The following is a 24,064-nucleotide window of genomic DNA, read 5'->3' on the forward strand; positions in this document are numbered from 1 at the left end:
CGGCCCTTCGAGCCTGCTCCAGCATTCAATAAGATCGTGGCCGATCTTGAAGTCCAGTACCCCTTTTCTGCCTTCTCCCCATAACCCATAATACCCTTATACTGAAGAAATATATCTAATTCCCTTTTAAATATATTCAATGAATCTGCTTCTACTGCTCACTGTCGCAATGAATTCCACAGATTTAAGAAATTCCTCCTCATCTCGGTTCTAAATTGTTTGCCTATTATCCTCGAAACATGGCCCCGGGTTCTGGACTCCACCACTATCGGAAACACCCCTTCCGCATCTATTCTGTCCAGTCCTGCATGAATTTTATATATCTTCATGAGATCCCCTCTCAAACATCTAAACTCCAGCGAGTACAATCCCAATTTGCGCAATCTTAGACATTCACAATCTTAGACACACTATCTTCGCATTTTAGTATCTAATCAAATGGGGAGATGGATATATTTTCATCTCTCCTGGGCCTTTATGAATAAATGTTTGTAAGCTTTATGTGCAGTGTTCTATGTTCTTTGTGACACATGTATTGGGCAGCAGCCCCGAGGTGCTGCAGACTGCATGGAAGCAGTAGAATATCACAGGACACCAGAAATGTGGAAGAACAACACACGTTTGAAAATGAGAATTGAGTTGTTGACCACGACACTGGACCAATGAAGGGCTCTGCGGCTGAAGAAACGCACATTCAGCGGACTTGGTGAGTCGTGGTAAGGAACCGACGGAGGCCACTGGCTGATTACGACTGCGGGTCAGGTATTCACAAAGGTCGGCTGGAGAGTTACTCAAGAACTGGGTGAAAAGGTATCACGAATCTGAACTGGGAGTCGAGAGGATGCCTGTGCGCTGTAGCTGGTGGAAGTAGATCCACGAGTGAATTTCCAGAGACATTTAACAGGCCCGTGAATGTGCGGCGAGTGAGGATGGTGGGATGGGGATACAAATCATGTGGAGAGATTTGGTATTTCTAACTGGATATCATAGTCGATGTCAACATAATGTAGTGGATCCAATGGCCAGTTCCTGAGCTCCTTTGTGCAGAACGTCTCCTTCTCAGCTGCATGTAACAAACCTAGAGATGTTTGTGTGTGTGTGTGTGTGTGTGTGTGTGTGTGTGTGTGTGTGTGTGTGAGAGAGGACGGGGTCTAATTTGGAACAGTTGTTCAGGAGACTCTTACGCCTACCCCCAGATAATGAAGAATCACAAATAATTTTCAAATTCTCGCTATTTATCATAAGCGTCTTCGTAGTCACTTATGTATCAAACTGCAGTTCATGCAGACAAGACTTATATATTCGTCATGGTCAGGTCTGCAGGACACGCGGATGGGAAAACCTCTTGGACAAATTTCTATGTTTCAACTGTTCAATGTGTCGACGCTGATGTGAGGTTTGAGGTGCCTGATCCTGTGCTGAACTCCACTATTTTAAAACCTAATGATTAAACTTTCATAATTAAACGATCCTGCGCTACTGCTGTCCGTCAGGTTAGCGTCTGACTGCAGAAACCTGACGGAATTCTGTGTCCTTTGATTTCGTGCAAAAGCGAATCCATGGAGGTTGGCATTTCCCTTCCACTGTCTCCACATGTAATGGTCACGGATTATCAAAACATTTTCATTCAGATAATCAACACTTTAGATGCCGAAATTGGAAGGAATGATGAACATGGTGGGTCGGACGAGGGTGAAACACAAAGGGGCGTCACGTTTTGGGCAACGGGTGGCGCTGTGCTCTCTCTCTGCTAAATGTGTCGCGGTTTGTTATTCCCAAATGTTCATTTAAATTCCTGCATCTGCATCGTTGGGCACAAACAGGAATGTTGGCTGTGTTTATGCGACGCTCATTTCTCTGGAGGTATTATTATTTACCCTTTATTGATGATCCTGGGATAGATGAAGGCTGTACATCTCGCCGCTCTCTGCTGCTTTCTTACAGAGCTGTCCCTTTCAGACTCCCCATCATCGTCAAGATCAGAGTTCCACTCACTGTCAATCCATTTTCCTTGTTGCCTCCAATGTTGCAGACACTTATGATTTACTACCCGATTGTGGCTGTGTTCGGGGTCCGGGTAAGTGATTGCACCTGCATTTGAAAGAGGTGATTTCTTCCGGCGGTTATCTGCACAAAACATGGATTTTTGGCCGTCACTTTTAAAATCTTAAGAGAACTTTCTGAATGACCAAGATAAAGATAATTTGGATAGACCATGTAGTGAACAAGAAGTTAAGGAAACACGTAAATGTTTACAGAATAACACGTCTCATCGGGAGCATGGATTTCCTATGGAAGTTTGTTAAGGAATTAGAGACTTAATAAATACTTTATTCATGCTCGTATTAGAGCTCAGTGCCACCGTCTCCGCAAACCAATACGCCCCTTTGTGTTTCACCGTCGAGTGCAGACCCTCTTCCAGAAACCTTTTCAACGGCGAGAATTATGGTTCTTCCTAACAAAGTCGGATATCCATTAAAATTACCGTAATGTCGAGCAATGTCATTGTATAACATTGATTATAAAGTTATAGTGAAGATATTAGCAAATAGAATAAATATTCCCTTTGTGATTTAATATATTTAGATCAATATTTTTCTTAAAAAAAGACAAACCTGTGAAGATATAGTAAGATTATTAAGTTTAATATAAAAAATGAGGCGACTAAAGTTGTATTAGATGCAAAAAAAAAGCTTTTGATATATTTGATAAAGATTATCTATTTAAAGTTTTACGAAATTTTACGTTGGATTTAATTTTGTAATTTGAATGAAAGCACTTTACAGAAGTCCTCAAGCTTAAGTAATAACTAATAGGCAAATATCTATTTCATTTAATTTGAATAGGTCAAGTAGGCAAGTTCGTCCTTTATCTTTGTTTCAGACGTGGCAAATTTCTGCTTTGTTTGCATTGACTATAGAACTTCTTGCACAATTTATTGGTATTGATGAACAGTTAAAAGGCTATATGATATATTAACTGTGCCAAAGATTATTTTCAGATGATGTTTTTTGTATGCTTGGCTCAGACTCAACTCTTATTATCTGGACATTAAAAGCAGCTGACAGATTATGAAAAGGTTTCTGGTTATAAAATAAATTGGGATAAAACTGAATATATGGAATTGGTACAAGGTGATTATGCACAATGTCAATTAGATATTTAATTTATATGGTCTAGCAATGTGATTAAGTATTTATGAATATATACAGATTATAATTTGAACAATATATAAATTACATTATATTCCATTACATAAGAAATTAAATGAGGAGTTGAAAGAAGGATACATTTTCATAAAACATTATTTGGAGGTGTTGATTGTATTAAAATTAATATTTGTTTTCCGAGAATTCAATACTTCTTTCAAAAGTGGCCAATTTCTATAACACAAGCTTTATTCAGGAATTAAATAAAATTGAATTCATGGAAAAATATTCACGTTTATATAATTTAGCGACCAATTAAAGATAAAGGAAAATCTTTCCATTTAATCAAATGCACTTTAATTTTTGTCATTTATGGTACATAATATAAATTATACAATGATTGAAAATTTACATCAATCATAACCCCTAATTACTCAATTTTATCAGCTCATCGAAATTTACTAATTTGCCTAGATTGATCGTAATTGATACAATTTTCTGCAGAAATTGGTAGCATTTCACTTTTCTCCCAATTCATTTAATGTCCAGAAAATTTATCATATAATTCGAAACAATTTTGCAAATAAACTAAAGATTGATTTCGATTATTTAAATATATCAAAACATCGTCAGCAAATAAATTAATCTTATATTCATCCTATCCAATCATATACCTGTAATATTCTCATTCTGCTTGATATCCAGAGCTAACGGTTCAATGACGACTGCAAATAGTGCTGTGACAAAGAACAAACTTGTTGAGTTGAACGTGCTCAAATTAAAAAAGGAAGAAGACTCACCATTTGACATCACCCTTGCTACAGGTGTATTACATAATGACTTCACCCAACAAATTAATTAGGGTCCAATTCTATATTTCTGCAAAATGGTAAATAGAAAATTCAATTTGACCCTATCAAAAGCTTTCTCAGCATCAGCAACCTTTGGTAAGTTGGGTTGCTGATGTGAAACATTGATCAATGAAACCACTCAAAGAATATTATCTGAAGCATACCTATCTTTAATAAAACCAGCTGATCAGAATCTACTAACTGTGGTAAATACTTTACTAAACACTTTGCTATAAATCTCGATATTATTTTATAATCCACATTTAATGAATATTATTGAATGAATATTGAATAATAAATAAATTTATTTTAATAAAGAAATTGGGAGATAAGAATACACCTTCAAAGGCTCTCAGTCTTTTTACTGGTATTACATTTATTATTGCATTCAAACACGAGTTTGGTAAAACTTTTTCCTGAGTTACGTGATTCAGAACACCTATGAATGCGAGGCCAGTTCAGTATATTTAAAAAAAAACATCATTTCCTCGTGACTTCCCATTAGGTATTTGTTGAATAACATCCTTTATTTCTAAATTTGTAAAAGGAGAATCCATCTTCCTCACATCCTCCTCCTTCATTATTGGTAAGTTTAACTCTGGCAAAAATGCTTCAATAGAAGCATTTGGTCTGTAAAGTTTGACATTTTAGTGCAGTTCTGCAACATTGGAGATCGGATGTGAATGCTGTGGGAAATGTTGGGTCAATTGTTAATTTTACCACAGTTAAGTTTTCTTCAGTAGAGTCAACGCCGATACTCAACCCATCACACTAAGAAATCTCGGAACGTAAATAAAGGACTTAATTGATATATACTGACTATTCATTCGTGACTTTCCTTATTTAACAGCTAACGTGATGTCCATTGTGATCCTTTCGCGGGGGAATTGCGGTCTGTCCAGGTGTGTCTCTCGCTACCTCGTGGCCATGGCAACGGCGGATCTATTGGTCATTGTCGTTGACGTGATACTGTTTCGTGTGAACGAATATTATTTTCCAACAACGTTCCTGTTCATAACTCAGGTGTGCGCTTTCCAGGTTACACTGATACACGCCGCCATGGATACTTCCGTGTGGTTGACTCTCGCGTTTACATTTGACCGATATGTGATGATTTGTTGCCACAAACTGAGGACGAAGGTTTGCTCCGAAATAACAGCCCGCAAAGTGATAACAATAGTGTGTCCGCTGTTCGTCTGTAAAAACATTCCTTGGTTCTTTCTATATGAACCCATTTTTACTGTGGGTAACACAGATTGGTTATGTATATCCGTACGTCAGGCTTGGACCCATCCTGGATGGATATTATTCACGTGGATTCATCGAGTGTTGACTCCTCTGTTCCCAATGTTACTGATATCACTGCTTAATGCTCTGACGGTCGCGCGTATTGTTGCAGCCACCAGCGCCCGCAAGGTTCTGAGAGGCAGCAACAATTATGCGGATGAGAATGATTCCGAGGTTAAAAGTCGAAGGAAGTCCATCATCTTACTCTTTGCAGTATCAGGAAACTTCATATTGCTTTGGATGACCTATTTAATATTTTTCCTGTGGATGCAAATAACACAACGGATTGCTTTGACCAGTGTGAAGGACCCAATTTTTATTGTGGACCAAACCAGTTACATGCTCTTAGTTCTGAGTTACTTCACAAATACTTGCATTTATGCAGCGACTCAGTTTAAATTCAGGGAGGAACTGATCAACGTCATGAAATATCCATTAAAAATACTATTGAAATGTTTAATTGGATGAAAATAATTTCGGCTTTCTGGATATCGGATTGCACCAGCATTTAAAACCAGATAGTTTCAATTCTGCCAACGCTAACCTATTATCCCATGGAATGCTGGAAGAAAATAAGCGCAGTGCAATGCGTATTTGCTGGTAAATTTCAGTTGGAACAGAGCAAAGTCAAATCTATTCTTTCAGTGTGTGATTCCTTGAACATCCTTATTACAGTGGAAAATCATTTGTAATTGAATCAGTTGGTGATCTTGCAACCGTTTGGTTTATTTTCCCAACGATGGAGGTTGCGCGAAGTGCCAGCAGCGGAGTGTAAGCCGTTTAATATATCCCCTGCTTCTCCGCGGGAACAGTAATTTGATTGAAAGGAAGGTCAGAGATAGGATAACAGTTCATTTCTCGAACTTCTGTATTTTCTTTCGGTCTTGAGTGGAGATTTCCTGAACCAGGTAGCATGGCCTCCAATAGGATACTTTATATGATGCTCCTGTAAGTATGGTTCAAGACAACAGTTTGTTACAAGCCCAGAGGACCCAAAACAAACCATAAGCATTCGATATTCAACCAGATAAATGGTTATTATTAAAAGTTGCTTTGAATTATAATTAACATAAAAATAGTATGAACATTTATCTGATGTTCCTGACTTAACCCCCTTCTAATTGTAAGACCCCATGTATGTATGTGTGCAAAAGTTTAGAATAGTTGTTTAATTCATAGTCCGATCTCACTTTACCATTCCTCCAAGTTCACTGGATGCTGGCAATCCTTATACTGTGCACAGAATCTCACATTGATGAATTTCACCAGACATTGGTGCTTGAAAGGTAAATGGTTACCACTCAGGAAGGCTCATGTCGGTTTTCAGGGAGAGATTTGTTGTTATATGGATGCAATCTGCACCCTTCTAATCTGCCATATCATTGTCTTGCTGAACATATTTTTCCAATCTTTGCGTTCCAGATTAAAACATTTTTTTAAGGTCAACACAGAGTTCCTTTTTGTTTCTCTTATTTCAAGTGAAACAATAGGCCACAAGTCCTGTTCTCTTGTTTTGGCCACAAGGGCTTTACCCAGGCTAAAAAATGCACTCACTACCTGTCTTCTTTTTATTTCTTGCATTATGTGTCATATCAATAACAACATTCACAAATGATCATCTTTAATATATACATTGTGAAATTTCAACTTTTTTCCCCTCTTCGTCCCTCTCCACTTCCCCACACATCTTTAAAATCAATAAATAATAAAACACATAAAACAAAGAAATAACAAAAAGCAAAAACAAAGAAAAAAGTAGTACCGACACCTTTCACATATTTAAATCTATTGTTCTGATAATTATGTTGTTTTAAGAGATGGAAGTTTGAGGTCAGCATTCTCAGACACATTTTATTTATGGTTTCCAAATTTGTTCGCATAATGTACACCAGTCTTTCAGATTGTGTGTATTTTGTTTTCTAATGGAATTCTCTTGTTAAGTTCTGCATACCACTTTTGTATTTTAATGATTGTATCCACTTTTCAGGTTGTCATAATACATTTTTTTGGCTCCTGGTTGCGATATCATAATAAATTTTATTTGGTATCTGTCTAATTTTCGACCTAACGCTTTGTCTCATATTAGTTAACAGAAGTTCTTTGGATTATTTGGTATATTATTTTTTAACTTTTGAACATGTCCAATTTGTATATAATGTTGATCCAGTCTCTTGTTCACAAGGGAAACATCTATCCGTTGCTGTTGGGTATCACTATTTTAATATCTGAGCATTAATATATAATCTATGTTGCCAGTTATATTGCATCATACATTATTTAGTATTTTTCGTGTTTCACATTGTTTCTGTACATAACGTCTCCCTTGTTTCCTTCTTTATCTCTGTGTTAAAAAATTTTTTTCCCAACCTTGTTTCGTTTTATACTTTATTTAATCCTCTTCGTTATATTGCAATATGATATACATGTTGGTAATAATTTTTTAAATTATCATTGTGTCTGTGATTAAATATTCATAGTTGCTACTTTATCGGAATTTCAAGCTATTTCCCAGTTTATCTTTTTTGTTTTTTTATACTTTATTTATTCATTAAAAATACAGATAATAAGTAACATATATAGCAATAAACAAATCATGAACGTTATATTTTATATATATATATATATATATAAAAAGAAAGAAAAAAAAGGAAGAAACCCCACCCCTCTTTCAGCCAACTCTCCTAAGGAGAGCCATATAGAAAAGAGAAAAAAATAAAGTAAAGCATACATATTAAAATCTAGTCAATATAAATCATAATGTAAATATTCTGAATATAACAAACACATATTAAATTAAAAAAGCTATTGTTATTCGTGAAACATATGTAATGTTTTCCATTATTAAACAATATTTCATCTCATTGCGCCAAAAGTCTCAAATTTTATCATTTCAGGTAAAATCATATCTCTACCAAACTAAAAGTTCGTTTTTCCATAGATGAACTTGATAAAAATACTCTTACGCTTAATCAAACTGTTTAAACGCTGAACATTAAAAGTAGCAAACTTCAACTTTGATATATCCACTAATATTACTAAAAACTAATAATATATATATATGTATGACTAGTCGAACATAGAGCAAATGTCTTCCTCCCCAGCCAAACAAAGAATAACAACAAGATATCATAATGACATAATAATAAAGTAAAAATAAAAAAGTTCTTCTATTCATCCAAGAAATTCCAGACTCGACGACCCCATTTCAAGAAAATGGACTCTTTCTATTCCCATTTCTCCCATTTCTGCTGTTTCTTCCATTTCCAGAACAACCAGAGTTTTCTTTAGGAGACAATGGTCGGCTACATCTTTGTCTTCTTACATCTGGCAACGAATCAGCAAAACTCATTGCTTCACGCTAATTCTCACAAAACCGAGATTGAATTTCTCCACAAAACAATAGACAATAGACAATAGGAGCTGGAGTAGGCCCTTTGGCCTGTCGAGCCAGCACCACCATTTTACCGATCATGGATGATCACTAACATCAGTATCAATTTTCAGCCTTATCCCCATAACCCTTAGCTCCTTTGCCCACTAGTGTCTTATCTAACTCTGTTTGGAACATAATCAGCGAATCTGCCTCTACCACCCTCTGTGGCAGAGCATTCCACAGATTCACACTTTCAACACTGCCAGATAGCGAAAAGTAGACCTATAACCTTTATGCCACAAAACTTATTTAACTGGATTAAATCGACACTGATGCTAAATAACCTCTTGACTCAAATCAGGATAGAAAAAACTCTACTATTCTGAATCATTAATTGGGCTTGTCGTTGTCTCGCATTTTGCACTGCAAAACGAAGTATCATTTCTCTGTCCAAATAATTCAAACATCAAATTATCACGGGTCTCAGTGGTTGATAAGGCAGAGGTCTTCTTCTTAAGCTCAATGAGCTCTTTCCAATACCAGACCTGCAGAGAAAAATTCCTGCCCCAGTATTTGTGGAATCCATTTGGTAAAAAACAAAGAGGATCTTGTTCTTCCATACCTTCTGGCAAACCAATAATCTTCACATTATTCCTTCTACTTTGAATCTCCAAATAATCTAAAATTCATCTCTAAATCCCTCTCAAGTTCTTGCAATTCTTTAACACCTTCAACATTTTTTCTGTATTAGAAGCCACTTGTTGTTGACATTTCAAAAAACCAGCCTGAAATTGTTTAAAATCCGCACAAGATGCTTCCACACGTATTTTAACTGTATCCAGTTCCAAACTGAGCCTTTGAGACATTTCATTTAGCATAGGCTGAATGATAAGACTTAGCTGTTTACACTGTAATTCAGAAATGCTCAGCCCTGCTTTCTATTGCGTAGTCTCAGAACCAGGTAACTGCAACTCCTGCTGCATCTCAACCACAGGCAGTTTAACACTTTTACTGCGGGTCTGGACTCCCAGCGACGGCACCCTGACTTCCTCAGGGGACTGACGCTGTTCTACCCCCGCAACCTGTTGTTGCTTCCAAAACTCACGGAAAAGATCAAGATATTCAGGTTGGAACACTTCCTGGGGCATTTCAAGCAATGGAATCGTCTTCTTGCGTGCCCCCTCCGTTAAAGTCGGCAGGCTGCCAGGATCGGGATCCACATCGGGGGCACACGGACCTTCCTCTTGAGAACGGGTAATTCCAGCGATGACCTTCTCCTGGTGAGTAGTGGTCATTTTTCAAGCTCCCACAGGCAATCTCTGTGGTTTAGGCTTGAAAGAAAGAAAACCCTGAAGTCGTAGCAGACCGTTAAGGCTCTAAATCTTCAACACTCCGAAAATGTAGTTTCTTCTGAACTTAATGTTTAATATTTTTACCATTAATAGGCATAACAATTCCTTGATACTTTAAACTAAGTTTAAAAAAAATTTAAACCTGAAAAAAAGAGTTTAAAACGGGTTATTAAAGGTCTGGTCAGAGAGGTCGAGATTACACGTCTGGACTCTAGATTGCTTTTGTGCATGAAACACACTTAACGGAGATAGGACACAATACAATGAATAGAGATGGTGTAGGCCATGTAGTAGAATAATAATACAATTCAAAATCCAGGGGAGAAGCTATATTACTCAACAAAAATCTACCAATCAATATAAAAGAAATAATAACTGATCCAGCAGGTAGATATGTAATGACAAAGTGCCAGATATATTCTGAATTTTGGAATTTAATAAACATCTATGCTTTTAACAAAGAAGACCAGCAATATATGCAACACACCTGCAGAAAAATGCCAGATACATGGGGACATATCTTGCAACTTCAACCTGGACCCAATGATAGACAAAACTGGAAGACAATTAACAATAAGAATACATTAACTAAATTTTCACTAAAAGAAATGCAGGATATGAAACTAATCGATAAGTGGAGGAACCAACTCCAAAATGAGGGACAATATTCACACAACTCAAGTATACAATAGACCTATTCAAGAATAGACATGTTTTTGTTATCGGCACAGATCCAAGGCAGACTTAAAAATGGAGTATAAAGCAAGATTATTATCTGATCACTCTCACCTATTATTTACAATTGAATAAAAGGATGCGCCAGAAAAACAAAACATGTAGATGGAGACTAAATCCTACATTGTAAGAATAAAAAAAATTCGAATGATATATTGAACAGCAAATTAAAATTTTCTTCGAGATAAATATGGAATCAGGAAAGTACTAATTGATTTGATGGGATGCCATGAAGGCTTTTTATTAGAGTAAAAAGAATTAGCTATATGAATAAAATTATAAAGGAATATAATCAGGAGGGAGAACAGTTGGAAAAAGAGATAACAATCATTGAAAAGGAATTAGCAGAAAGTCAAGATACAGAGAAAAAAAGAGAAAACTGGCAGAGAAAAAGTTAAAATATAAAACATCACAACCCGTCATCAATTGTTTTACAGAAGTTTACCAGCTTGTCCTATTCTAGACAGCTACTGCTTCTGAACTGTAAGAAAACTGCAGAACTGAATCCAGTCTGTCAGAGAAAAGCCCATTTTACTCTCCCTGCTTACAAAACCTCAGGATACTCTTCGAAAAGCAACTACCACTCAAACAGACAGTTGTCCAAACCTAATCCTCCAATTTCTTTCATCGTTTGCTTTTCAAAACAACAATCTGTTTTCTAAGTATCTTCGGCACTCCCCACAGCTTTTTGGAAAGGAATTCGAAGCAGGTCTGTCAAGGTTTAGTTGAGTTCCAGTATTTTAAATGAGATAGTTTCGAAGTGTTTGTATGTGATTTTGTTATTGGCACAGATCCAAGGCAGAGTTAAAAATGGAATATAAAGCAAGATTATTATCTGATCACTTTATCTCCTAAAATCATATCTATTATGATATATAATAGCACATATAAAGCACGAGCTATTCTGTCACAGTTGACATGGGTAATTTGGCATGACTGAAGAAGGTGAGATGCATGTGTGCATGCCTAATCTTCTATGTCAATAAGGCGACTTTATTGGATAAATGCTTTCCTTTAAACTTTGCTGTCCACTCTCACCCACTGATTTCCGATGATAGGAACAGAAGAGTGTAGTTTACCCATCTAGTGGAAATCATCGTGCAGCTCCTTCATATTGGTGACATTGAGCGAGAAGTTAACATTCAGACCCCACGTTAGGCTGATACATCCCTGGCAACATCCAGCAAATCTTCCGTAATTCAGTATTTTGATTTATTGAACGAGATTGAATGTTGATTCTTGGAGAAATGCTGAGGGACTAGGTGGTCATGGAAATTAATTCTTGTCAAACACATATATTAAATTGAAGGCGTTTATTGTTCTTCACGCGACATTTACGAATGGATAATTATGGTATAATTCCACCTGCAAAAATCGGGCTGCTTGAGACACTCTGAGGGGTTGGTATCAGCTGCAGAGACCGGACGCAGGGTCTTGATTCGATCCGACCACCATCTCGTTAACGATATTGTTATGTGCCAGAGGAATCCACATCCCAGCAGCAATAGAAATTCACCAAGACAAATGGATACTTAAACAAAAGTTGCTTTTAATTGTATTTAAACATGAAAACAGTATCAAATTTATCTTATTACTCTTAAGGTAACTTATCCCAATTTAGCCATCTTCTAATTCTAACAGATTGGTATATAACGTGTGTACAAGTTCAGAAAGGTTCTTTGATTCACTGTCCAATCTCACTTCTCATTCCACCAGGTTCACTGTTTCCAGTGAATTCTTATTCTGTGCACAGAATTGAACATTTATGAATTTCACCAGGCTTTGGTGCTGAAAAGGTCAGTAGTTGCCACTCAGGAAGTTTGTTGACATTTTTCACAGAGAGATTTGTTTCTCGCTAGACTCAAACGGACTCCTTTCTATGAACCACTTCTGTGTCTTGTAAAGAAACGTGCCCATAAAGGGTTGATAACCCTAAAGGGTTGATAACCTCATTCATTCACATCACGACAGAGTTCATTTTGTTTCCCTTATATCAAATGTAGCATCTCCTTTTGTATTTGCAAAGAAAACTTGGATTAGACTGAGCTAAGAACTAAGAACTCACAACCTTTCTTCAAAATGGGATTTTCTATAAGCTTGCCAGCTTGTCATGTTCCAGTCCCAGCTCCTGCCGATGAACAGTGGAACAGAATTCTTCTCTGTCTATCTCGCTCTCTCTTTGAAAAGCCCGTTTTACTATCTCTGCTTGCAAAATCACATGATTTCAACTGAAGAGCAGACTACATTCTAATACTAACACTGTCAGAATTTCACATGCCAATCCATTTTTCCCACAACAATTCTTGCACTGAACTAGATGAATGGATTTGAACGTGATAAGTGCGCGGTGATGCAATTTGGAATGTCAAACCACCAAGATGAGAAGAGGATTAATGGATGTTAGGCTTAATTAATATGTGGATTGAGTTGAGTAGTCCAGTGGGCATGTGGAAACTCTACAAATCAATGCTGAGTCATTAACAATGTACTTCTGGAGAGTTGCTTAAGAACTGGGTGAAAGTGTATCACGAATCTGAAATGGGAGGCGAAAGGATGTCAGTGGGCTGAAGGTGGTGGAAGTAGATCGCCGAGTTAATTTCGAGAGACATTTAACAGGCCCTCGAATATTTCGCGGGGTTTGAGGGTTGGCGTGGAGGGGTGGGGATATAAATCATAAATGGTATTTCTATCCGGATATGATAGTCGGTGTCAACATACTGTAGTAGATCCAATGGCCACTTCGTGGGCTCCTGCGTGCAGAAAGTGTACTTCTGAGCAGCACTTCACAAAACTAGAGATGTGGGAGAGGGCGGGGGCTATTGTTGGAACAGCTTTTCAGGATACTCTCACGCCTCCCCACAGATAATGAAGAATGACAAATAATTTTTAAATTCTCACTACTTATCACAAGTGCCTGCGCAGTCACTTTTGCATCACATTTCAATTAATGCAGACAAGACTTACATATTGGTCATGGTCAGGTCTGCAGGACACGCGAATGGGAAAATCTCTTGGACAAGATACGAAGTTTCAATTGTTCATTGCGTCGGCGCTGATGTGGGGGCTGGGATGCCTGAACTGTGCTGAATTGCACTATTTTAAAATCTAATGATTAAATTTTTAAAATAAACAATCCAGCGCAACTACTGACGGAGAGGTTCGCGTCCGACTGCAGAAACATGACGGGAATCTGTCACCTTGGTTTTCGTGCTGAAGCGAATCAGTGGAGTTTAGAATTTCCCTTCCACTTTCCCCTCCTGAATTGATAACGGTTATCATAACATTGTCATGGAGATAATCGGAAGTTTGATGAACATGGTGGGTCGGACGAGGGTGAAAAAGAAAGGGGGCGTCACGTATTGGGCAACGGGTGGCGCTGTGCTCTCTCTCTGCTGACTGTACCGCGGTTTGTTATTCCCAAAGGTTCATTTAAATTCTTGCATCTGCATCGTTGGGCACAAACAAGAATGTTGGCTCTGTTTCTGCGACGCTCATTTCTCAGGAGGTAATATCAATGACCGTTTATTGATGATCCTGGGATAGATGAAGGCAGTATATCTCGCCGCTCTCTGCTACTTTCTTGCACAGAGCTGTCTCTTTCACACTCCCCATCATCGTCAAGATGAGGGCTCCACTCACTGCCTATCCATTTTCATCGTTGCCTCCAATGTTTCAGACAATTATGATTTACTACCCGATTGTGGCTATGTTCGGGGTCCCGGGTAAGTGATTGCACCTGAATTTGAAAGAGGTGATTTCTTCCGGCAGTTATCTGGACAAAACTTGGATTTTAGCCGCCACTGTTCAAAATTTAATGCAACTTTCTGAATGACCAAGATAAAGACATTTTTGATAGACCATTTAGTGAACAAGAAGTTAAGAAAGCACTTAAATGTTTACAGAACATACGTCTCCATGAGAGCATGGATTTCCTGTGGAAGTTTGTTAAGGAATTAAAGACTTAATAATTACTTTATTTATGCTAGTATTGCAGCTCAGTGCCAACATCTTCGCAAACGGAGGTGCCCCTTGGTGTTTCTCCGTGGAGTTCATACCTTCTTCCAGAAACCTTTTCAACGGCGAGAATTATGGTTATACCTAACAAAGTCAGATATCCTTTAAGATCACCTTAATGTCGACCAATTTTATTGTATAACATTGTTTATAAAGTTATAGCGAAGATCTCAGCAAATAGAATAAATATTCCGTTTGTGATTTAATATATATTGATCAACAGTTTTCTTAAAAACAAGACAAACATCTGAGGATATAGTAAGATTATTGTTTAAGGGACAAAGAGGCGACTAAAGTTGTATTAGGTGAAATAGAAAGCTTTTGAAATCTTCGAAAAAATTATTTATTTAAAGTTTTAGGTAAATTTTGTGTTGGATTTAATTTTGTAAATTGGATTAAAGCACTTTACAGAAGTCCTCGAGCTAAAGTATTAACTAATAGACAAATAGCTAAATCATTTAAGTTCCATAGAACAAGTAGGCTAGTTAGTCATTTATCCTTGTTTCAGACGTGGCCAGTGCATTGAATATAGAACTTGTTGAACAATTTATTTGTATTGATGAACAGTTAAAAGTGTTTATGATAAATCAACTGAGAATAAGATTATTTGCAGATGATGTTTTTGTATGTTTGGCTCAGACACAACTCTCATTATCTGGACTTTGAAATCAACTGATAGATTATGAAAAAGTTTCTGGTTGTAAAATAAATTGGGATAAAACTGAAGATATGGAATTAGTACAAGGTGAGTATTCACAATGTAAACTGGATATTTAGTTCATATGGTCTAGCAATGTGGTTAAGTATTTACGAATACTTGTTTCAGACATGGCGGATTTCTATACCATAAACTTTATTCAGGTATTAAACAAAATTGAATTCGTGGAAAAATATTCACCTGTATACAATTTAGCGACCTATTAAAGATAAATGTAAATCTTTCAAATTAATCAAATGCACTTTAATCTTTCTCATTAATGGTACATAATATAAATTATAGAATGATTGCAAATTTACATCTATCATAATCCCTAATTACTCAATTTTATCAGTCGATCAAAATTTACTAATTTGCCTAGATTGATTGTAATTGATCATAATTTCCTTCACAAATTGGTAGCTTTTGTCCCAGTTCACTTAATGTCTAGAAAATTTACCGTATAATTCAAAACAATTTTGAAAATAAATTAAAGATTGTTTCAGATTATTTAAATATATCAAAAAATCATCAGAAAATAAATTAATCTTATATTCATCCTGTCCAATCCTTATACCTGTAATATTCTCATTCTGTCTGATATCCAGAGCTATCAGTTCAATGTCCAATGCAAAGAGTGCTGGCGACAAAGAACAACCTTGATGAGTTGAACGTGCTCATATAAAAAAGGAAGAAGATTCACATTTTGACGCCACCCTTGCTACAGGAGTATTATATAATGCCTTTACCCAACCAATTAATTAGGTTCCAAATTTATATTTCTACAAAATTTTAAATAACAAATTCCATTTGACCCTATCAAAAGCTTTTTCAGCAACTACTGACACTATCATTGGTAAGTTGGGTTGCTGACGTGAAGCATTTTTCAATGAAACCACTCGAAGAAAATTATCCGAAGCATACCTATCTTTAATAAAACCAGGCTGGTCAGAATGTACTAATTGAGGAAAATACTTTCCTACACTATTTGCTAATAATTTCGCTATTGTTTTATAATCCACAATAAATAAATATTTTAAAGTAAATATTAAATAATAAATAAATTTAATTTAATAAAGAAATTGGGAGAGAAGAAGAAACCTTCAAAGGCTCTCAGTTTTTTTTGGTATAACATTTATTATTGCACTCAAACATGAGTCTGGGAAAGCTTTTTCCTGAGTTACGTGATTAAGAACATCCATCATATCCTAGTGACTTCCCATTAGGCATTTTTTGAATAACATACTTTATTTCTAAATCCGTAAATGGAGAATACATCTTCCTCACATCCTCCTCCTTCATTATTGCTAAGTTTAACTCTGGCAAAAATTCTTCAATAGAACCATCGTCTCACACTCCCTCACAAGCATTTAACTTCTGATAAAATGACAAAATTGTTCATTAATTTCCTGAGGGTTTAAAGCAACTGAATTATCCTTCCTCACAGGTTTAATAATCCTTGGAGCTAGTACAGTTTTCAAGTGCCATGCCAAGACTTTATGCGCTCTGTCTCCTAACTCATAATAACATTGCTTAGATCTTTCAATCAAATGGTCATATAGGTTAGTTTGCAATATATTATATTTTAGCTTAAATTTTGTCAAAGAGAGACTTATTATTCTGTAGAATTCCTCTGAAATTTCTTTTGCAACTGTGCTATTTGTTTATCCAACGACTGAGACTCTCCCAGAAATTTCTCATTTTCCTTTCATTTGACGACATGGAAATGCACTGAAATCATCCCATACAATAAAATTACTACGGACTGTATTCTTATTCAAATCTAAATATATAGCAATTTGATCCTTAATAAATTTTACAAATTCCATTTCTTTCAATATCATTTGTTTAAATATCCAATGAAAGATAGATTGATTAACATCCGGCTCCACCAAAGAAATAAACAGCAAAGAATGCTCATAAATTATATGACTCTTATATTCAGCTTGAGTGAAACTTGCTTGCAAATGTATTGAGGCTAAAAAAAGTCAGTCCTAGAACATGAATCATGACGTGAAGAATAAAATGAAAATTATTTCGAAGTAGGATTTAATCTTCTCCAGACCTCTATCGCATTCACTTCTTTCATCAAAGAAACCAATTGAACTGCTGCTTTAAAATTTCTCAACACTTTCAGAAATTTATCCAATAATGGGTCTAAAACACAATTGAAGTCTCCCCCAATCAAAATATTCTCTTTATCTTCGCCTAAAGCTAAGAAAGCCTCAGACACAAGCTGTTCATTGTCAACGATAGATGCATACAGATTCAATAAAGATGATGGCTCATCCATCAACTTTGTTTCAATTGATTCCTTGTTCTCTACTGGAATTCTTTTTTCAAGATTCAAATAAAGTATTTTAAGAATTGTTATGGAAAGTAACATTAACAAGAGTGGACCTGGAAGTAGGCTTTGGGAGGTTTGCAACTACCTAAAATTTAAAATTATTATGAAGCATATCAATTAAGATTTATTAGTAGTATGTTAGATATTTCACACATTTCCTTGTTGGGTGAGGATGGAGTTGTCTGTGATATTGGAACCTTATCTCCATCAGTTTGTATGGGGACCCAGTGTGAGACACATCTGGACAAAAACAAGTAAGACAAATAAAGATTAATGCAGGAAATGAAACTTGTGGATATATGGAGGAGGCAACACCCAAGAGAGAAGAAGTGTTCAGATTATTAGAATAGGCAAAAAAACTTAAATGAAGAGTTGATATGTTTTTGTTTGTCAGCCCATATTAATGGGACAGGAAGGAAAACTGAGTATAAAGCCAGGCCCCTATCACATCATTCACCCTATTATTAGCAATAGAACAGGAGGATATCCCACCAAGAACATATAGATAGTTATACTCCATGCTACTTAGAAGATGGGAGTTCAGGGAATTGCCAAATTAAAACATATTTTGTAATAAGCGCAGGATCATTGAGAGACAAATTTATATTACAGGATGCAATGAAAGCCTTCATTAGAGGGCAGCTAATATGTTATGTGACTCAGATGAAAAAGGATTATAACAGGAAACAGAGTAGTTGGAATGGGAAATAGTAAGTAGAGAAAAGGAATTAGTAAAATGGAATGACATATCGAAAAGGAGAGAATTACAATTAATTTAAGATAAAATACAAAATATTACAATCGTACAAGTTAGAGAAGAACATAATGGAAACAAAGCAAAAGTATTAGAAAATGGGAGAAGAACACATGTAATATTAGCCTGGCAACTTAAAACAGAACAAGCTAAAAGCACGATACTGGCTTCAAGGGAAAGGGACAAACATATTACATATAATCCATCAGAGATTATTGAGAACTTTAAAGAATTTTATGAACAATTGTAGCAAACTCAGTACGAGAGGCAATATGATAAAATAGATGAATTTTGAGCTAAATTGAACTGCCAAAATTGCGAGGAACAAAACAAACTAATAAAACCATTTGAAATAGGGAAAGTAAAGGATGTATTGAAAAAAGCTGCTAAACAATAAAACACCAGGAGAAAATGGATTTTCAATACTTTAAAACATTTAAGAGTTATTAATTCCTCCTCTCCTGGAAGTAAAGAACCAGATAGAAGAGACACAAATCTTCCCATGTAAGACTGCAATAATTATAGTAATACCAAAGGTGGGGAAGGATCCATTAACACCAGCATCATATAAACCAGTATCTCTTCTTATCTCAGAATATAAGATAATCGCAAAATCATTAGCACAGCTTAGCCGATTGTTTACCTGAAATAGTGAAACAAGATCAAACTGGATTTATTAAGAAAAGACGAACAGCGGACAATGTCTATAAACTTATTAATCAAATCGATGCAGTTCAAGGAAATAAGAAACCAACAGTGGCTGTTCCTCCAGATGCAGAAAAAGCCTTTGACAGTGTAGAGTGGTATTAACCAATTAAAATATTACAGAAGTTCAATCTACCATGAAAATGTATAAATTTGATTAAAGCATTGTATGCTGGACCATTGGCGAAGTTAAAAGTAAATGGATTTAATTTAAAGAAGGAGTATAATATCAGTTTATTTGCAGATTACATTATAGTATACCTAATAGTACCAGAGGTATCAGTAACAGGATTACATAAGAAATTGAAGGAATATGGAGAAATATCTGCGTACATGATCAACGGAAATAAAAGTGAAGAGATGCCAATGAGTAATGCAGCCTATACAGAATTTTTAAGATGAATCAGCATCTAAATGGCAAGCACAAGCAATCCGATACCTCGGGATCAGGTTAGATAATAACTTAATCCACTGATACAAACTAACTTATCAGCCACTAATAAAGAAATTGCAACAAGACTTAGAACACTGGAAAGAATTACTGCTAACGTTGATAGGGAGGGTAAACTGCATAAAATGAACGTGTTACAAAGAATAAAATATTTATTTCAAACATCACCAATTCCCTTAACAGAACAATTCTTTAAGGAACTAAATAGAATAATTGGGGAATTCTTGAGTAAAGGGAGGAATCCAAGGGTAGCGTTGGATACATTAGCAGAGAGTATAATCAATCTGGTTTAAAGTTACCACATTTTAGAAAATATTATAAAACCGCACAATTAAGGTATTTATCAGTTTTTACCAGAAAAGGGAAAAACCAGAAAGGACTAAGATAGAACGAGAATAAATAAGGCAAAAGGTACCGGAAAGGTTAGTTTATAAGTGGAATGAAAGCTGGTGCAATATAAAAACTTAGCAGTACTGCATCATTTTCTTAATACATGGAAGAAGATCCACTTAGAAAGAAAGAAAAATGAATTATCAAATACCAGAATTACTATTGACGCAAAATCTACTAATAAAATGAATAGAAAACCGTTTTAGTGAAATACTTTGTTAAATTTTGAACAATTGAAGTATAAATATGGAGTGACGCATGGTACAATGTTTGCATATCATCAATTGAAAGGTTATTTAAAGGATAAATTGGGAAACAGCTTGAGATTACCTGAAGGAAGCAGCTTTGAATCCGTTATTACAGACAAAATGATCATCAAAAGATTGATAACCATTATGTACACTAAGATGCAAGATAAATAAAATAAAATAATCTATTAACCTAAGCAGAAGTGGGAAAATGATCTAAACATAAAGATAAAAAAAATGAAGTATGGGAAAAGTTATGTTCTTGAACGATCAGGAAGACAATAATCACAACATTATGCATGATACAGGATTATTGGATAATTGGTTATACAGGGTATATAGTACTCATCTAAAATTTAAAAATGGGATTCAACAATATCGAATAGGTGTTTTCACTATACGAAGAATATGGGAACAACATTATATGCAACTTGGGCATGTTTGAAAGTAAATAACTTTAGGGGAAGAATTAATTCAGAGACTAAATAAAATTACAACAATAAATCAAAAAAATCAGAGATTTTTTCTTTTAGTAACTTAAGAAGTAGCGGAGTAGGCCTCAAATTGGATAAAGTGCAAAAGAAATCATTATGATAGATTTAGCGATAGCAAAAAATGTATAATGTCATCTTGGAAAATGGAAGGGAGCATGAATATACAGCAATGTTACATGGAAATGAATAAATGTATTCCATTGGAAAAAATAACATATAATTTTTAAAATAAAGTCACAATGTTTGAACAAATTTGGGAACCATACATGGAACATATCAGAGAGAGCTTGCCTATGAATCCAGCCCCTAAAATGAGAATGAAAATGATAAGAATACAAAAAGACTAGATTCAGCATGTTTATTTTCAATTGTGTGAAAATATTGTTTTAAGGTTTTATGGTATTGTATATGTTGATTATTTATGGGTTTGGAGGGGGTGAATTGATGGGAAGGAGGGAAATGGGGGATAAAGGGAAGAAAGACCAATTTATTCATGAATCTTACATAAATCTGTGTAATGATTTATGTTTGTACATATTTTGATCGATATGATTCACCATGTAAAAAATAAAAAAAAAAGAATTATACATTATCCCTCAAAAATTTAATAGATGGAAATTAGATATATCCGAGCAATGCTTTAGATGTGGTGAAGATATTGGAATTTTCATCATTCCATTTGGTCTTGTTCAAACGTTAAACATTTTTGGCTTTCTGTTAGCACGTTTTTGCAACAAATTTAGAATGCTATTTTTCCGTTGAATCCAGAGTTAAATTTGAAGGGGAATTTTGAAAATATAGCTCCTAAATTATATTTATCAGATTTTCATCTGAATTCTTTTTAATTAGCTCCGATGATATCAAGCAAATGCATTGCAGTTAGTTGGAAATCAGGTGTCAATTTAACATTAGGGAGTCCGCAAACAGAAATTCAAAGATGTATACCATGAGAGAAAAAAATCATATCACTTGAGAGTTTTTTAATGGAGTTGCATTCCGTATACTCGGACATTAGGTTTAAATGTATAAATAATTCATTTGAAACCTCTGGACCAATAAAGTCTTCGCTTAATAAATTGTGTTTGTCTGAAATGATTTTAGGAATCTTTCGAATGTATGCTAAAACAATATAAATTAATGTATATATAATTAGATATAGATATAACCATATATATATATATTTTAATAATTCATGATAGCATATTAGTAATTTAAGTTTAGTACAGTTTATAGTTGGGGCACGTAGAGGACCGGTGTTCGGAGGGTGTTATAAATGGGCTTTTATTCTGTAACTTTCTTTCTTTTTCTCTCTGTTCAAGTAACAATGTGATATATGATTTCTATTTGTTTTATATATATTAATTCTAAATAAATAAAATCAATTCCTGGATTCCGGCAAAATCTTAGTAAATCTTAATAAATCTACACACTCTTTGAAATTTATTGAATGTTTTCCTTTTCAAAAGTGACCCTAGGTTTTGCGTCATCCCTGAACTTTGACAATTCATAAAGTCATTATTTTATTTTATGAAGGTTAATGTACTAAAATATCCCTTCCTGTCCCCGAAATTCCGTTGTGTGGATTTCAGGGAATTATGTATCTGTATTCCTAGATTTCACTCTCTTTTCACAATCTTCAGGGCCTTGCGATTTACCATGTGCATCTTACCTTGCTTTGTCCTTCTAAAATGCAACAATTCGAACTTATCTCTATTAAATTTCGTCTGTCAATTTCATCGAATTATTCCAGCTTGTACAGACAAAGCCCTGTCGAAGTGTGGCCGTGCTCACCGGGCAGAACTAGTAAGATAAGACATAGTGAGGAAATATTGTCATCAATACGATCTGCAAAGTTAGCAAGGTTTCGGATAGTGGAGTGTAAATCAGGGTTCGAAAATTGTCAAAGGAAGTGTAGAGGGTGGATGATTGGTCGAGGAAGTTTGACATTGTAGTGGAGTTCTGCAACATTGGAGATCGGATGTGAATGATGTGGGAAATGTTGGGCCAATTGTTAAATTTCCTACTGTTAAGTTTTCTTCAGTAGAGTCAACGCCGATGCTCAACCCATCACGTTAAGAAATCTCGGAATGTGAATTAACGGGCTTACTTGATATATACTAACCATGTATTTGTGATCTTCCTTATTTAACAGCTAGCGTGATGTCCATTGTGATCCTTTCGCGGGGGAATTGCGGTCTGTCCAGGTGTGTCTCTCGCTACCTCGTGGCCATGGCAACGGCGGATCTGTTGGTCATTGTCGTTGACGTGATACTGTATCGTGTGAACGACTATTATTTCCCGACAACGTTCCTGTTCATAACTCAGGTGTGCGCTTTCCAGGTTACACTGATACACGCCGCCACTGATATTTCCGTGTGGTTGACTCTCGCGTTTACATTTGATCGATATGTGATGATTTGTTGCCACAAACTGAGGACGAGGGTTTGCTCCGAAATAACAGCCCGCAAAGTGATAACAATAGTGTTCCCGCTGTTCGTCTGTAAAAACATCCCTTGGTTCTTTCTATTTGAACCCATGTTTACTGTGAGTAAAACAGATTGGTTCTGTGTTTTTAGAAGTCAGGCTTGGACCCATCCTGGATGGATATTATTCACGTGGATTCATCGAGTGTTGACTCCTCTGTTCCCAAAGTTAATGATATCACTTCTTAATGCTCTGACGGTCGCGCGTATTGTTGCAGCCACCAGCGCCCGCAAGGTTCTGAGAGGCAGCAAGAATTATGCGGATGAGAATGATTCCGAGGTTAAAAGCCGAAGGAAGTCCATCATCTTACTCTTTGCAGTATCAGGAAACTTCATATTGCTTTGGATGACCTATTTAATATTTTTCCTGTGGATGCAAATAACACAACGGTTTGTCTTTACCAGTTTGAAGGACCCAATGTTAATCACGGACCAAACCAGTTACATGCTCTTGCTTCTGAGTTGCTGCACAAACACTTGCATTTATGCAGCGACTCAGTCTAAATTCAGGGAGGAGCTGATCAACGTGATGAAATATCCGGTAAAAATACTATTGAAATGTTTAATTGGAGGAAAATAAGTTCGGCTTTCGGGATATCGGATTCCACCAGCATTTAAAACCAGATAGTTTCCCTTCTGCCAACGCCAACCTATTATCCCATGGAAAGATGGAAGAAAATACACGCAGAGCAATGCGTATTGGCTGGTAAATTTCAGTTGAAACAGAGCCAAGT

The 24,064-nt window shown here is 35.8% G+C and overlaps 1 long non-coding RNA gene across 2 annotated transcripts in view; it reads right to left on the reverse strand.

Moving 5' to 3' along the window:
• LOC138758558 (uncharacterized) overlaps positions 1-23,033 on the reverse strand; it is a 123,018-nt gene extending 99,985 nt beyond the window's left edge. Inside the window, exons 1-4 of one of the 2 annotated variants that reach the window (XR_011354345.1) lie at positions 22,970-23,033; positions 22,517-22,647; positions 3,824-3,886; positions 1,781-2,127 (exon numbers count right to left, since the gene is read on the reverse strand). This is a non-coding gene — a long non-coding RNA (uncharacterized lncRNA). Of the gene's footprint in view, positions 1-1,780; positions 2,128-3,823; positions 3,887-22,516; positions 22,648-22,969 lie in introns of those variants that run through there. The other variant, XR_011354344.1, reaches the window with a different exon arrangement.
• Between the last annotated feature and the right edge of the window lie 1,031 nt (positions 23,034-24,064).

The sequence above is a fragment of the Narcine bancroftii genome, chromosome 3 (assembly GCF_036971445.1).
Source record: "Narcine bancroftii isolate sNarBan1 chromosome 3, sNarBan1.hap1, whole genome shotgun sequence".
NCBI classification, from domain to species: domain Eukaryota; kingdom Metazoa; phylum Chordata; class Chondrichthyes; order Torpediniformes; family Narcinidae; genus Narcine; species Narcine bancroftii.